This window comes from Moschus berezovskii, chromosome 21 (assembly GCF_049115385.1).
Source record: "Moschus berezovskii isolate FMDL1 chromosome 21, NW_MosBer_1.0, whole genome shotgun sequence".
NCBI lineage: Eukaryota > Metazoa > Chordata > Mammalia > Artiodactyla > Moschidae > Moschus > Moschus berezovskii.
Genome location: NC_142480.1, coordinates 36,814,555 through 36,831,869, shown reverse-complemented (window position 1 = coordinate 36,831,869; position 17,315 = coordinate 36,814,555). Strand labels below are relative to the sequence as shown.

Below are 17,315 nucleotides of genomic sequence, written 5' to 3'. Positions count from 1 at the left end.
GCTCAGACTTATTGTGGTGGCATCTCTTGTTGCAGAGTACAGATTCTAGGCATGTGAGTGTCAGTGTTTGTGGGCTCAGTAGTTGTGGTGCATGAGCTTATTATTTGCCCTTTGGCATGTGGAATCTTCCCAGATTGGAGATTGAACCCTGTCCCCTGCATTGGCAGGCATAGATTCTTAACCACCACGGGAGTCCTGCTTAACATTTTGATTGGCAAATATACAGAAATTAATAGAAGGAAATCTTTCTGTCCACAAAGATAGCATGAAATGCTCATCAAATGCCTTGCTAAAAGTAGATCTGTTTTGTACGTCAATGATTTTCAGACTTAATCACACAGAAGAATCACCTAGGATCTGTTAACATGAGGATTCTGATTAAATGTGGTGAGGCCTGTGGTCTGCATTTCTGACTTCCTTGGTGATTCCACTACTACTTGTCTACAAGATGTCACTTTTGAGTATCACTGCTAAATAGCACATTCATTACTTTTCAATCTAGTGTATTCTTTCTTTAAAGACTTGTTTTCAGTAAATCGCTTCTGGTGATCAGTATTCCCCTGCCTAAAAGCTCAAAGCCCACTTTATTTTTTTGACCTCACCACTCAGTTTGTGGGATCATAGTTTCCTGACCAGGGTTCAAACCTGGGCCCCAGCAGTGAAAGCACTGAGCCCTACCCAGTGGACTACCAGGGAATTCCTCAAAGCCAAGTTAAAAAAAAAAATGTTGGCCAGGGCTAGGTGTGTGTGTATCTGAAAGAAAGATCAGTTGTGCAGTTCGCCAAGAATTGATGTAAAATTGTCAGGGACTGGTAACTTTTTTGTAGCCCTCAGTAGATGCCCCATCTTGAAATTAGGGCTACGTTCGCTCATCCTCAGGCTTTGATGCTTTTCTCATCCTTTAAGTTCTATAGCAGATGTTCATCAGGCTCCCCTAGAATTCCCAGGACTGTCAGGTTTTGTAGGTCTGGAGGCTTGAACTGCTTTAGAATAATTAGGGGCTCTATTACTTTGAGCTTCATCTCTTGCTTTCCACAATGCTTGTTTTTCCTCTCTTCAGGTTCGAGGTTGTAGTTGTTGATAGATAAATGAAAGAAATAGGAGTTGATCAGGACAGTTGTCATAAAGCTCTTTTTGGTGTCTTTTTAGTTTTATGAATGGACCTTGGCTCATTCTGGGCACTGACTTTCTTGGCACTTTTCCTTTAGGTCAGAACCACCAATCTTTTTAATCTTTTTTCCCTGTGCCCTCTTCTTTGTCTATGTGTGTGTTGGTGGGAGTGCCTTTAACAGCTGTACTCATTGGAGGATGCTGTGGAACCATACTACTGTGTTTTTTATTTTAGCTTTTCTTATTTTAAATTTGAATTGGTATAATTCACAACTAATTGCACAATTGACTGTCACAGCCTCACTTTTGAGAATTTCTTTAAAAAATACCAGCAACTCTTTTCTCTCTAGAGTTTCAGGTTATAGATTTAATTTTGTGAAATCTATATCTTGAAAGCAAAGTGGAACTAAAGAGCCTCTTGATGAGGGTGAAAGAAGAGCGTGAAAAGCCGGCTTAAAACTCAGCATTCAAAAAACTAAGATCATGGCATCCAGTTGCATCACTTGATGGCAAATAGATGGGAAAAAAGTGGAAGCAGTGACAAATTTTATTTTGGGGGGCTCCAAAATCACTGTAGACACTGACTGTAGCCACAAAATTAAAAGACGCTTGGTCCTTGGAAGAAAAGCTATGACAAACCTAGACAGCATGTTAAAAAGCAGAGACATCACTTTGTCGACAAAGGTCCATATGGTAAATACTACGGTTTTTCCAGTAGTCATGTACGCACGTGAGAGCTGGACCGTAAAGAAGGTTGAATGCCAAAGAATTGATGCTTCCAAACTGTGGTGCTGGAGAAGACTCTTGAGAGTCCCTTGGACAGCAAGGAGATGAAAGTAGTCAATCGTAAAGGAAGTCAACCCTGAATTTTCATTGGAAAGAATGATGCTAAAGCTGAAGCTCCTATACTTTGGTCACCTGATGTAAAGAGCTAACTCATTGGAAAAGACCCTGATGCTGGGAAAAATCGAGGGTAGAAGAGGGTGATACAGGGTAAGATGGTTGGATGGCATCACCAACTCAGTGGACATGAATTTAAGCAAACTCCAAGAGATAGTGAAAGACAGGGAAGCCTGGAGTGCAGCGGTTCATGGGATTGCGCAGAGTCAGCTACAGCTTCGTGACAACAACAACAGCAGCAACATCTTGAAAGCACTATAAAGCACAATGGATTTTTTTAAAAAGTGAACTTCCTAGAGTCAGAAAACCTGAATTCTGAGTTAGGTTTGTTTGGGGCTCTTGGGCATGTTACATAACAGTTGGAAATCTTAGTTTTCTCAACTGTGATATGGGGATAATGAGAGCACCCACCTCCTAAAGCCATTGAGAGGACTTCACAATCCCTGTAAAACTAAGTATCTGACTGGTGGTTAGAACTCAGTACCCAATAAGTATTTGCTGTTGTTAACAACTATTTTTGTTAATGCTCTGGTGTTATTTACTGACGTGTAGTAGGGTTTACATAATGCCTTCCAAGAGCCCATTATTGGATCGTGTGAAGTAGGTGGGTGTTACCCTTTTTTGAATGAGGAAGTTTCGGCATGAAGAATTTTGACTGGCTTGAGGGCACATAGCTGTGACTGAACTGGGTCTTTAATCCAGGATTACTGGTGCCACATCTAGGACTTGTTCTCTTTACTGCATCCTTCTGACAGCTGGCTGTCAAACTTTTTTTTTTCTGTTTCTTTTGTTATTGAAGTATAGTTGGCATACAAGATTATATTATTTGCAGGTGTACAGCACAGTGATTTGACATTTATATTTATTACAAAAACACAGGAATAGCCAGATGGAAGCGCTGCGTGGAGCAGGGTGTATGGAAAGGTGCGTGGAACGCCCATGTCCTCTCCAGGCCCAGGTGCTCTGCTCTCCTGAAAGCTCAGTGTTCACCAACCCAGAAGCTCCTTGATTATCAAACTCTCAAAGACCACATGGTTACTGTCTCTTTGAGACCCTTTTAGTTTTTCTGCTAGTTTGTCTTCTTGGTCTGGATTAAATCTGGTATAGCAGTTCCCTCATCTTTTTAGAACAAAGCTGTTAGCAAGGTTTTATCAGATTTTCAACCTCCTACCCCCTTTTAAGATAAATTTGATACCTAGCCAGTGATGGGAAGCTTGACGTTTCCTCTCTCTAACATGATTATTGCCATGCCAATTGAGGGGTCTCAATCAGAAAAATAATCTATGTTCTCCATCATTGAGCAGGCTGAAGGGTACTCTAGCAGCTCTACCATGTCCATTACTCTTTGATTCTCATTCAGAAATTCTCTAGTGTGATTTATGAATTTCTCCTGGGGAATATCATTTGGGACACATTGCCATCCCACTTTCCCCTTTAAGATTTGAATGAGAGGTCTTCCTTGGTGGCTTAGTGGTAAACGATCTGCCTGCTAATGCAGGGGACACAGGTTTGATCCCTGATCTGGGAAGATTCCACATGCCAAGGAACAACTAATTCCGTATGCCACAACTTGAACTTATACTCTGGAGCCCAGGAGCTGCAACTGCTGAAGCCTGCACGCCCTAGAGCCCGTGCTCTGCAACAAGAGAAGCTGCCACAATTAGAAGTCCATGCACCAGAGCTAAAGAGTAGCCCCAGCTCACTGCAACTAGAGAAAAGCCTACGTAGCAATAAAGACCCAGCACAGCCAAAAAGAAATAAATTACATGTATAAAGAAGATTTGAGTGAAATTTGCCCATCCATTGGCATATAGCATTCACAAATTCATTAAACTCAGATTTTCATGGGTAGGAACCATGTCTTACTTCATAAAATTTGTAAACTTTATTTTGGACATCTCTCTTATAGATGTCTTTTTTTTTAAAAAAAGTAATAATAAACCTCCTTTATTCCTTTGCATTTTCTTTTTTCTTCAGTCCTTTTTATTTTATTTATTTATTTTCTGGTTTCTCTGCATGGCTTGCAGGATCTCAATTCCCCACTGAAGGACTGAACTGCCCTCTGCAGTGGAAGCATAAGGTCCTAACCACGGGACCACCAGGAAGTTCCCTAGATGTCTTAAGATAGTGGCAATTTAATTTTCTTTTGTGACTTCATAGTTACCTCTCTCATTACTTTTCTTATGTCATTCCTGATATTCTTTGTCAGTTTTATCCGGGAATTTTTCTCACTCAGTTTTCAGTTTTAAACTCTCATAATTAGATCGGCAAGTATTCAGACAAATATGTTTTTCCTAGTCCCTGTCAACAGCACTCCTTTAGCAAGCTGAGAGCCCATCGTCATTCATACGTTCACTCATCAGAATGGTGCCATGCACTGTGCTTTGTTGAGTATGCATCTTACAGGCCAGCTGGAACAGGTAGACAATAGCTTTTATAATACTGTATGCCTGGGTGGAAGACAGTGAAAACTGCCAGGATGAAGAAGTGGGATTTAGACGGACACATTAAAAAAGACCCTGATGATGGGAAAGATTGAAGGCAGGAGGAGAAGGGGACAACAGAGGACGAGATGGTTGGATGGCATCACCGACTCAATGGACATGAGTTTGAGCAAGCTCTGGGGGATGGTGAAGGACAGGGAAGCCTGGTATGCTGCAGTCCATGGGGTCTCAAAGAGTCGGACATGACAGAGCAACTGAACACAAATAACAAATAAAGGGTGAATAGAAGTAAGCCAGGGTTGGGACGAGGGAAAGAAGAAGAATGTTCCAGCAGGATCTGGCATATCTGATTTACTGATAGTCATTCACATCCTCCTTTCTTCTCTGATTTCTCAGCTAGCAATTGGAAGAAGAGAGAATTGTTACTAAAGGCCTCCCCCATCGCCTGGGTACCACAAATCCTTTGGATTTTTTTTTTCTCTAGAAATACATTCCAGGTTCTTCTGGTTGTGTGGTTCACCCTTTTATTAACCAGCTGGAATGGGTAGCAGTTGGCAGGCTGCCTTTGGGTTTGTCCTTATGGAGAGTGACCAATTATGTACTCATCCCCAGTCCCCACAACCCCTGTTTCCCCTGGAAACATGGATGGCTTAGCTCTTGTTGATGGTGAGGAGCTTCCTGTTTATTCTCCAGATTTCTGGTTTGTTTGTTTTTTTTTTTCCTGTGTTTCTTCTGCCCCTCAACCTCTGGACATGAATTTTTCCTTATGACAACTTAGAAATGTTTGCTTCCTTATTTTCTTGTTGAATTATTTCCTCCATTGTCTCTGGGAGTTCTTCATCCTCTTTGATGACTGTTGTCTGGAGAGTGGTATTAAGCCTGAGAGGAGAGATGCCAGCTTGTGTTTAATAGATATGCTTTTGGCAAAGGCCTGCATCAGGAAGGCGAATGTGGCACAACTCTGCAGTGCCTTGGGACATCCTGTTTAGTGCGTCTTGTGCAGTCGCTAAGCTGTGTCCGACTTTTGTAACCCCATGGACCACAGCACACTAGGCTCCTCTCTCCTCCACTGGCTCTTGGAGTTTGCTCACAGTCACGTCCATTGAGCTGGTGTTGCTATCTAACCATCTCATTCTCTTCAACCCCCTTCTCCTTTGCCTTCAGTCTTTCCTAGCATCAGAGTCTTTTTCAGTGAATCGGTTCTTCTGTTCAGTGCTTAAGGTTCCAAAAAGCAGCTATAATCCTTTATCCCTTTGTAGAGCTCCCTAGCTAATCATCTTTGGCCTTGATAGGAAGACTCTTAGACTATCAACAAACTCATCATTTGGTGGCCTTGTGTTCAGATAACCTTATTATATATATTTTAGTTAAAGACTATATAAAATTAATATATTTTATTTTGGGCGTAGATAATATAGTCACATCATTTAAACTTAAAAGGTACAGAGAAGAATTTGGTAAATATCCTCCCTCTTGCCGTATCTCTCAGCCACCTAGTTCTCCTCTGAGACAACCAGTGTTACCAGTTTATTATATATCCTTCCAGAGTAATTTTGTGCATAGACAAACACACGACATACTATATATGTCATAATATATATTTCAGGTAATGTCCCAGCCAGTACTGGTCTGTGACCTGTTAGGAACCAGGCCACATAGCAGGAGGTGAACTCTTGTCTTCCACAAAACCGGTCGCTGATGCCAAAAAGGTTGGGAACTGCTGATACAATATATATGCTGATGAGATGAATGATGTGTATCCAGTATTTCTCAAGGCCACTTAGTGGGTAGAAAGACTGTAGGATTTGAAAAGTTTTTAATTCAAGCCTCAAAACCTCAGCTATGCCATTTATTAGTTGAGTGACCTTGAACAGCTTGCTTAGGCTCTATGTGCTTTGATTTCTTTACGTGGATGAATATGATGTATTCCAGGCTTCCTGGATGGTGCTAGTGGTAAAGAATCTGTGCCAATGCAGGAGATGTAGGAGTTCAGTACCTGGGTCAGGAAGATCCCCTGGAGGAGGGCATGGCAACTTACTCCAATATTCTTGCCTGGAGAATCCCATGGACGTAGGATCCTGGCAGGCTACTATTCATAGGGTCATAAAGAGTCGGACACAACTGAAGCAACTGAGCACACACACATGATGTATGTACAGTTCTTTCTTTGGTGCATGTTAAATGCTTCTCAAGTGGTTGCTTCTTGCTGGACCACACTCTTCGGCCTATGTGAACAGGCAAGGGCAGAGTCTTGCTGTAAAAAAAGGAATGTATTGAATTGCCTTCTTTACTGTAATATGTGACCAATGCTCTCTACTTATGAAGGGAACCATGAACCAGAGGGGACAGAAAGAGCACTTTGAAAAGAATAGAACATTTTTTGTTCATCGGGAATTGGTGAACAGCTATTCCTGGTCTGAGGCCTTCATGCTTGACCGTTAGAGTGCTGATAAACCCTAGGACTTCACTTCTGCTGGTGGGAAGTTACTAATGTTGAGGAGCTTTTCATGTTTAATAAATCAATTAGCTCTGATTCTTCAGTATTGCTTGAAGCTTTGGGCTATTATGGGAAGCTTTGCTTGGTCAGCCCTACTTTAGGTTTCTTGCTATTCAGTTCCCATTGTGATGTTAATCCTTTAATAACAATTAGTTTTTATTTTTTTGGTTCTTGCACAATACTGATTAATAGATGGAAGAGTCTGAATTTCAGAACCAGTCCCCTGTGGTTTTTCAGGAAGATGGTGTTAGGCCTTCTTTCCTGGTTATCTGGACTCAGCATTTTTGATGGGATTTGTAGGCCTTTGAATTTGAGGTTTCCTTGGTCTCTCAATGGGTGAAAGAAAGAGATTTTTAAATAATTAATTATTTTGGCCACACCATGCAGCATGTAGGATCTTAGTTTCCCAGCCAGGGACTGAACCCACATCCCCTGCATTGCAAAGAGGATTCTTAACCGCTGAACCACCAGGGGAGTCCCAAAAAAGAGATTTTATATAGTTTAACACATGGATACCAGAATAGAGACAACTGCTGATGTGGGGATATCTCTAAAGTAAGAAAAATTTCAGGACTTCCTAGAGTCCATCAGTTAAGACTCTGTGCTTCCTGCAGGGGGCATGTGTTCAATCCCTGGTGGGAGAACTAAGATCCCGCAAGCCATGGCCAAGAAAAAAAAGTAAGAAAAAATTTGAATATCCACTGTGCAAGATTCTAAGTGGTTTTCAGTCACTGGTTGTGAGTTTCCAAATTACTGTTCTCCAGATTGCTATTAATGATTTATCTTTTGTAAACAAATTACATTTACTGTCTCTTCTCTGAAGGAGTTTTGTATTTAGTATATTGCTAGAGAAAACTGGGGAACCACTGAATGGTAGAAATGTCTATCTATTTGAATATATGGATTTAAGAATTGTATGTCATGTTTTATATATTAGGAAGTGCGAAATACAGAATTTCTTATAGCTAAGGCCCAAGGAATCAAAATTTAGAGACATTAAAATATCCCATAGTAAAAAAAATAAAATATCCCATAGTTTCTCTGACTTTTTGAAAGAAAGCATTAAAAATAAAAAATGAATGAAAGTGAAACTAATTTTTTAAAAAGTTTGATCCATTGAAATAGAGAAAAAAGGACAATGAAAGAAAAGTGAGTAGAAATCAGACTTAGTGCATTGTAAGTACTTAAAAAAGAAAATGAAGCAGGTCTGATTGCAGGCACCACCTCTATTGCCTTCTTGTATTTTTCAACTGCTGTAAGAATGATCCTGGAACTGACCCCAGTGGGAGGTAGAGTAGGAGTTGTTGTTGTTCAGTCACTAAGTTGTGTCCGACTCTTTGCAACCCCATGGACTGTAGCATGCCAGGCTTCCCTGTCATTTGCTATCTGCTTGAGTTTGCTCAAACTCATGTCCATTGAGTCTATGATGCCATCCAAACATCTCATCTTCTCCTCCTGCCCTCAGTCTTTCCCAGCATCAGGGTCTTTTCCAGTGAGTCTGCACTTTGCATCATGTGGCCAAAGGATTGGAGCTTCAGATTCAGCATCTGTTCTTCCGGTGAATATTCAGGGTTGATTTCCTTTAGGATTGACTGATTTGATCTCCTTGCTGTCCAGGGGACTCTCAAGAGTCTTCTCCAGCACCACAGTTTAGAAGCGTCAATTCTTTGGCACTCAGTCTTCTTTATGGTCCAACTCCCACATCTGTACATACTGGAAAAAATCATAGCTTTGACTGTATGGACCTTTGTCAGCAAAGTGATATCTCTGCTTTTTAATGCACTATCTAGGTTTGTCATAGCTTTTCTTCCAAGGAGCAAGTGTCTTTTAATTTTGTGGCTGCAGACACTGGAAAAGACTCTGATGCTGGGAGGGATTGGGGGCAGGAGGAGAAGGGGACGACAGAGAATGAGATGGCTGGATGGCATCACCGACTCGATGGACATGAGTTTGAGTGAACTCTGGGAGTTGGTGATGAACAGGGAGGCCTGGAGTGCTGTGATTCATGGAGTTGCAAAGAGTCGGACATGACTGAGCGACTGAACTGAACTGAGTCCCTGTCCAAAGTGAATTTGGAGCCCAATAAAATAAAATCTGTTGCTGTTTCCACTTTTTGATAAATCACTGAGATGTTAACAGCTTTTTACTTGGTTAATTGATTGGTGGTAAGTTCACTTTTTTATGGGAAAAAGTTATGTATTTTTCTTTTTAAAAAATAAATGAAAAGGTCAGTTATTGCATTTAAAATGAGGACCACTTATAGTTCGGAATGGCTGCACAGTCTTGGTTTTCATTTCTATCCATGGTTTTTTTTTTGGTGAGGAATTTTGGCAGGCTGCCCACTGGAGTATCTTTTTTTCATTTTAAGAAAGTTTTTGGTGGCAGTAATTATAGTATAATTTAAGTAACATTGGTAGTAATTTAAGTAAGCAAGTAGAACTATTTTGGATTGATTTGAAATTCATATATATTTTTCCTTTTTTTTTCCCCTGAAAGAAAAGTATTAGCATGAAACAAAAGGATAAAAGGTGTTTGGTTCTGTGTTTTACAGATTGATGCCATGTTTGTGGTGTCTTAGTGTTTTTAACAGAAAGCTGATGTACTTTGGGTATGTGGTGGTCTTGTGTGTGAACATTCCATAATTTATTCATTACCGTATTTATTATTGGTCATTTAGGTTATTTCTAACATTTTGTCATTAGAAATAGTGTTGCAGTAAATAACCGTTTATCTAGTATTCATTGCAGCATTATTTTTAATGGCAAAATATTAGAAACAACTCTGTGTATGTATCTGTCTTTTACAATCATGTTTATATTTCTGTACAGTGGATTCCTGGAAGAGGTTGTGTGGGTTATAAGGTTTGCACATTTAAAACTATGCTAGATAAGTGCCAAATTGATTTTTTTTAAAAAGTGTCATAAATTATATAGTTGCCACATTGTATGAAAGCATTAGTTTCTTACATTCTCTCTTTTTTTTTTTTGGCTGCCCTGTGCCACTTGCTGGGTCTTAGTTCCCAGACCAGGAATTGAACCCAGATCCCCACAGTGAAAGCACCAAGTTCTAATCACTGGCCCACCAAGGAATTCCCCCATATTCTTATCAATACAATATATGTCAATCTTGTAAACTATCATCAGTTGATAGGAGAAAATGGTATCCCTTTTTATTTATCTTTTAATATCTATAAATTTTATTTACTTTTTGACTAGGTTGGACTTCCCTGGTGACTAGATGGTAAAGAATCCTCCTGCAACACGGGAGACCTGGGTTCAATCCAGATGTAGTTTAAAAGATGTGAAAGTTTATAGTTTACCCTATTTCCTAGTCTCAGTTCATTTCCTCTCCTCAGAGGAGAGGTTGTTTTTTTTTTTCTGGTGTATTCTTCTACAAATACTTTATGTATGTATGAACAGATTCGTATAATACACTTTTCCTGTTAATCGACATATCACTTGTATTATATATACACAAGGATGATGTCTACAAATTCTACATATACTTAAGATTAGTTTTGGATTTTATTGTCTTCTTTAAAGTCTTGCCTTTATGAGTCAGGTTTCTCTTTTTTTTTTCAAGTGTTATTTTAAAACTTTATGTATTTATTTATGGCTGTGCTGGGTCTTTGTTGCCCTTAGGCTTTCTCTAGTTGAGGTGGGCTGGCTTCCCACTGTGGTGGTTTCTCTTGTTGTGGAGCACGAGCTCTAGACTTGTGGGCTTCAGTAGTTGCAGCACATGAGCTCAGCAGTTGATCCGTCTATTCCTTGCTCAGTAAAAAAAAAAAAAAAATTATAATGGGTGTTGAATTTTATATAGTGCATTTTCAGCATCTCTTGAGAAGGTCATATACTTTTTCTCCATTAGTATCTGTTTATATAGAAAATTGCTTTGGTAGATGTCCTTATGTTAAACTGTCTTTTCATTCCTGGAAAGAGTCTTCTTTGGTTGTGATGTATTTGTTCTCTATTATATTGGTGTTTCTATAACAAGAGCGTTATCTGTACCATGAAGCTTTAATAGAATATGGCATAAAAACCATCTGAGTCTGTAGGTAATTGTGTATGTTTGTGTGCAGGGAATATCTGACAACTCTTGTTTTTTCATTCACATTTCTTTGATACTCAGTGGTCATATGTACTTCTAAAAGTGAATCTTAAAAGTTCCTTGGTTCTTCCTCCTCTGCCCTCTAAATGTTAATGTTGTTTAAAGTTCTGTTGTTCATTATTCATTCATACATATTTACTAGATATTATTAGAGATATTTATTTATGCCAGGCACAGTGCTAGGAGCTAAGTGAGTAAAAATAAATATGATCCTTGACTTCAGTTTCCCAGGTGGCTCAGTGGTAAAGAATCCACCTGCCAGTGCGGGAGCCACAGATGTGGGTTCCATTCTTGGGTTGGGAGTATCCCCTCAAGGAGGATATGGCAACCCACTTCAGTCTTCTTGCCAGGGAAGTCACATGGAAGAGGATTCTGGTGGGCTACAGTCCATGGGGTCCAAAGAGTTGGACACAACTGAGTGAGCACAATCCTTGACGTAACAGAACCTCCCTCCCTACTGCAATTTTTTCCTTCTATCTGGCTTCCCCACTGCTGGAAGAGTCATTTTTAGCTGGGAGAGGAGAACTAAACTTATTTCATCCCTTCTCTTAAAAGATCTCTGTTGAATCCTTCATGGGTATAGAATTATGGACCTTTCTTGTGTGTCTCAGCCTCTGTGTCAGCTCATCTTCTGCCAATCTCTGTTATATACACTGGGCACACGGCTACACTGTATCCCCCAGTAACCCCCATTCCTTCATGACTCAGCCTTTACACATTAAAAAAAAAACTTGCTTTTCTTTAAAAAAAAATATTGTATTAAAAAATATTTTTATTTATCTGGCTGTGCCAGGTCTTGGTTGCGACACATGGGATCTTTGATTTTTGTTGCAGCATTCGGGATTTTTAGTTGCAGCGTGAGTATTCATGTTGTGGCGTGTGGGCTCGAGTTCCCTGACCAGGGATTGAACCTGGGCCCCCTGCACTGTGAGTGCAGTCTTAGCCTCTGAACCACCATGGAAGTCCACTTTTACACATATTTTGTTTTCTCTAATGAGAATTCTTATCTCTTCCTGGCAAAGTTTTACTCATCCTTCAAGGCACTCTTTTAAAATGATTTATTTTTAATTTTCCTGAGAGTTTGAATCCTACAGTACTCTATTCATAGATCTTAGAACTTAAACTATATGATGCTGACCTATTCATATGTCTCCATGTTTAAATGATTGTAACCTGCTCAGAATGGGCCTTTTTCTCTCTGAGTTATGTTTGAACAGCTACTGTACTGCTTAGCACAAAGTGTGTGTGTGTGTTTAGTCGCTCAGTCGTGTCCGACTCTTGCGACTCATAGACTGTAGCCTGCCAGGCTCCACTGTCCATGGGATTCTCCAGGCAAGAATACTGGAGTGGGTTGCCATTTCCTTCGCCAGGGGATCTTCCCAACCCAGGAATCGAACCCAGGTGTCCTGCATTGCAATCAGACTCTTTACTGACTGAGCTACGAGGGAAGCCCCTAGCACAAAGTAGTTCCTCAGCAAATACTTGTAAATGCGAAGGGAGATGCTACTGCTACTAGTCATGGAAGGTTGCCAGGGAGGAAACAAGTCTCTGAACTACAGTGTATACTTTCTTCTTCCCTCTCCCCAAGATGTGTGTGTGTGTTGGGGGGTGGGGGGCGGAGGGAGGTGGTTGTAGAGACATAAACTTAAAAAGTATATATTTATTGGTATTTTTCTGTTGATTTTAACTTTTATTGTACATGAGAACAGCTGTTTAATGATGGGATTTTGATTGACCTTTTCCCTTTTTTTGCGGATTTTCTTTACTATATTGTTTCATAACATGATAAAATCAGAAGTTGTTCTTAGAACTTTTTCCTTTCAAGATGCAGTAAAACCCTGTTTGAGGAAACAGTGGCTCTTTTAAAATCACATTTTAAGAAAAGGCAAAATTTTCCTGATAAAATGAAAGTATTTGAGAGTAACCAGTAAATACTAATTCAAAGAGACTAGGTTTATTTCCATGTTTGACACAATAACAGAGGGCTAAGGGGAAGATGGTAGTTTTTAGTTTGAAAATTCAACAGGCTTCACCTTGTTGCATTAAAGCAAACTAGTGTATTTTAGTTCAGATTTTGTTTACCGGCAGATGTATATGGACTAAAGGGATTAACAGACATAACAAGACAATTTACAATGAAGGAAAGGTGGGAAAATAGGCAAAAGAGGAAGGTAATTTACTAATGCATCTGTCACTGAAATTAATGGGGAAATGGCATATTTGTCAAAATACAGAGGTAACCTCACATTTGGTGAAAAGCAGACACTGAGCCTTACATTGAATCACTTTTCTTATTTAGGTATTCAGTGCCTTTTTTTTTTTTTTTTTGCTTCAGTGCATGTGTTTGCCCTGCACAAAGTTGTTACTGTATTATGATGAGAAATACTCTCAAGTCAGTTTGATGCTGTTGAAAAGGATTTGTGCTCAGGATGGCAGTGTTAATCTCCAGAGCTGCCAGTATAGGGACAAAAGCATTTAGAGTTGGGAGCAAGGGTATAAATACCTCTGGATCTGGCTTTTTCTATGTTGTCACAGAGCCCTGAATGAGGATAAGTTGCTCCTTTCAAGACTTTTGTCTTGCAGTTGAACACGTATTGGAAATTTCCAATTTAAATTTATGCTTTTGGATAAAAAGGATTAGGGAGATTGAATTGCTGCAAGCTAAAAAGAAGCAGCAGCGGTCACTTGATTTTGAGGAGCTCTATCTCTATCGAAAGAAGTTTTAGTGTGAAATGACTGGAGTAAGGGAAAAAAGGAGAATGAACATCCATTCAGAGACTACCTACCAAGTACCAGGTACTGTGGTGAATGCTTCCTATCCATTCTTATTCAAGCCTTATCCTTTCATGAGGAAATAGAGACTCAGAGAGAAGTATATAATTAGTAAGCTTTGTTTTTTTAATTTGGCTACACCAGGTCTTAATTGCAGTATGTGGGATCTAGCTCCCCAACCAAAGATTAAACCTAAGGCCCCTTGCACTGGGAACACGAAATCCCAGCCACTGGACCCCCAGGGAATTCCTCTACAATAAGCTTTGACTATGCTGAAACAAATTTACCTATACTGAACAAGTTGATTGAGTAAGGTTATAAGTGGTAAGGTTAGTTTTTCTGCACATCAGTTCAGACCTTTTCCCAGAGGAAGACCAAGGCTGTTTGAACTGTGACCACTCCTTAGCCGCCAGATGTTAACAACTTGTAGTTACTCATAAGCCTAGATAGATTCAAACCATTGACCTTGAGCTGAAGTATTTTGTAAGCTGTGACTCACCTTTTGGTTAGTTCATTCTTTCACCAGGAAATATACTGAGTATTAATTTCTGGAATTTCAGTGATCCCTTCTGAAGAGTGTACTGCTCATTAAAATATCTGGGTCTTGTTTTTCTGGTAACAAACAGAACCACAAATTGGTCTATCCTTAGTGGTTGTGCCAAATCCTTGTTTAAACAGAGGGAGAGATCTGATTAACTATTTGGAGAGAGGCTGTTAAAGATCTGATTAACTGTTTGGAAAGAGACTGTTGTTGAAAGGTCATCCTTTCTAGCTTCTGTAAGAGGTTCATTTCTTCCGCCAGAGGAGTGGGGATACAGGAGAGTGAATCCGAGGCTGAACATAACAGGTGGTACATGTATGTATTTGTATCTGTGAATACCACATCTCTGTTTATTGGACACTGGACTCTCTTCATGCAAGGCGTAGTCAGGCCAAATCTGGAGGAATTGTTCCCGTGCTTAAAGCCAAGAATAACATCCTGACCAGCAGGGAACAGAGGTCAGCTCAAGGCAGCAGTTCTTGGGAGCTACACGACATCAAGAACGTTGAAGGAACTTAGTTTAATAAGAAGGAAGCCAATATGTACCTTGAAGGAAGTGTGTGAAACCTGTATGTCTCTTGTTGTTCAGTTACTAAGTCATGTCCAACTCTTGGCAACTCTTCGCATGAACTGCAGCATGCCAGGCCTCTCTGTCCATCACTGTCTCCCAGAGTTTGCTCAAACTCATGTCCATTGAGTTGGTGATGCCATCCAACCATCTCATCCTCTGTCATCCCCTTCTCCTCTTGCGCTTAGTCTTTCTCACCATCAGGGTCTTTTCCAAAGAGTCAGCTCATTGGGGTATAAGAAATAAAAAACAATCATCCTAACAGGTGGCGTTCATATTACTCCTAGTCATCTAATTATATTTTCCCCTCCTACCTGGATATTGATTTGTCTATTTATTGTTTTTATTAGAAAAGGAGGAAAAATATATTCTGTTATTCTGGTGTTTTATTCTACAGGCAGCTTCGGAGACGCCCAGAAGTGCTGGCTTTAAAAGATGATATGTTGGGGCGGATTCATGTCAATGTATGGCAAAACCAACCAATATAATATTGTAAAATAATTCAGTTCCATTCAGTTCAGTCGCTCAGTCGTGTCCGACTCTCCACGACCCCATGAATCACAGCACGCCAGGCCTCCCTGTCCATCACCAACTCCCGGAGTTCACTCAGACTCAAGTCCACAGAGTCGGTGATGCCATCCAGCCATCTCATCCTCGGTCGTCCCCTTCTCCTCCCACCCCCAACCCTTCCCAGCATCAGAGTCTTTTCCAGTGAGTCAGCTCGTCGCATGAGGTGGCCAAAGTATTGCAGTCTCAGCTTTAGCATCAGTCCTTCCAATGAACACCCAGGATCGATCTCCCTTAGAATGGACTGGTTGGATCTCCTTGCGGTACAAGGGACTCTCAAGAGTCTTCTCCAACACCACAGTTCAAAAGCATCAATTCTTCGGCGCTCAGCTTTCTTCACAGTCCAACTCTCACATCCAAAATAATTAGCCTCCAATAAAAAAAAAAAAAAAGATGATATGTTAAACAAATAGCCATTACAAAATCTTGCTGGGACCTTCCAGTTTTCCTGAAGTTTTGTCTCTGGGATCTTTACGCTCCAGTTTCTCTTCCATCTTTCCTCATTCTGAGGCTGACCACTCATCCCACAGAGGCAACTCCAACTGTTTTCTGGTGGAGCATTCTAAGTTTGTCCTGTTGTCTTCTCTGGGACTCATTTCTCTGGTCTGACTTCAAGTGGTTCTGGGCCAAAGTGATTGTAAAAGCTTTTCTTCATAGCTTTTATTTCTTGGCTCTTTCTATATATGTACTTTGTCTGATTAGTTTTGCTGGTTTCCTCCTTTTCCAGCTGATGTGAGGTATATTGCCTCAGCTGCAGGGTTCTAAAGCTCAGATGCAGCCCCAGGCCTCTTAGATTTTGCTCCACTTTGTAAAGTGCCTTTTTCCTTTCCTGGAAATTGGGGCTGTGGTATGAGCTATTGCTGACTCTTCCGGGACTCTAGTTTGCTATTTGTTTAAACACTTATGTAGCAATTTGGATTGTATTTGTAAGATAGGACTTGTTGCCAAGACTCTGAATAGGTCATTGCTGTTACCCTTTCTCCCCTATTTTTAAACTGAAAAATTAGAGACCATGGTCTACATAGTAGGTTGGTCTTATACCTCTTGAAACAAACCTCATTTTTGTATTCCTTATATGTAGCACAACAGTTGGCCTTTAGATATTAAGAAATAGTTAAATACATAATAGTTTAATTAATACATCTTAACTGTGGGGTTGATTGATCAATTAAATTTCAGAATCCTCATCAAGTTGATCACATTTTGGATCCATATGTGAGAGAAGTTTCTGGTTGGAAGGGACCGAATAGCAGTGTAGGAAATGTTTAGCAATTTAAAATATGCGTGCCCAAAAATCCTGATGTAAATCCTATTCTGAAATGAAGAAACAGAAGGGTGGTTTGGCTAGCGCGGAGACTGGTTAAAACATAAGGAGAAGTAGGGTGAGGGAGGATAAAAGAATACGGATTAAAAGACAGCAACAGTTATGGAAGTAGGCATCTTGTCGGTATGGGATTAAACCGTGGAAATGAAAATTTCCCACCCTTCCCCCAGCAGCAGCTTCTCCACCTTCACACCCCTCCCGCAAACCACTGTCCAGAGGAGCTGTTAATGACCCTCTGGCCACTGGGGTCCAGTTTTGAGGGCTGCTTTATGAAGCACAGAGGGGTCCTGTGAGGTCAGTCAATGCAGAGAGCAGTTGGCCTTTAGATTCGTTAAATTCTTCATAATCGTTTTGCTGCTCTCAACAGTATTGCTAATTCCAAAGCCAAAACCATTTTCTAATTGTTTTACTGTGTGTGACCAGCTTATGGGACCAAAACAGCAGCTGAAACTGCTTTACTGCCCTGTGCATTATGCAATAACCCT

General features: G+C 40.3%; 1 protein-coding gene across 1 annotated transcript in view; it reads left to right on the top strand.

The window, feature by feature from the left end:
- Nucleotides 1-17,315, top strand: part of PTPN9 (protein tyrosine phosphatase non-receptor type 9) — a 74,040-nt gene that overhangs the window by 18,918 nt on the left and 37,807 nt on the right. The window lies entirely within an intron of this gene.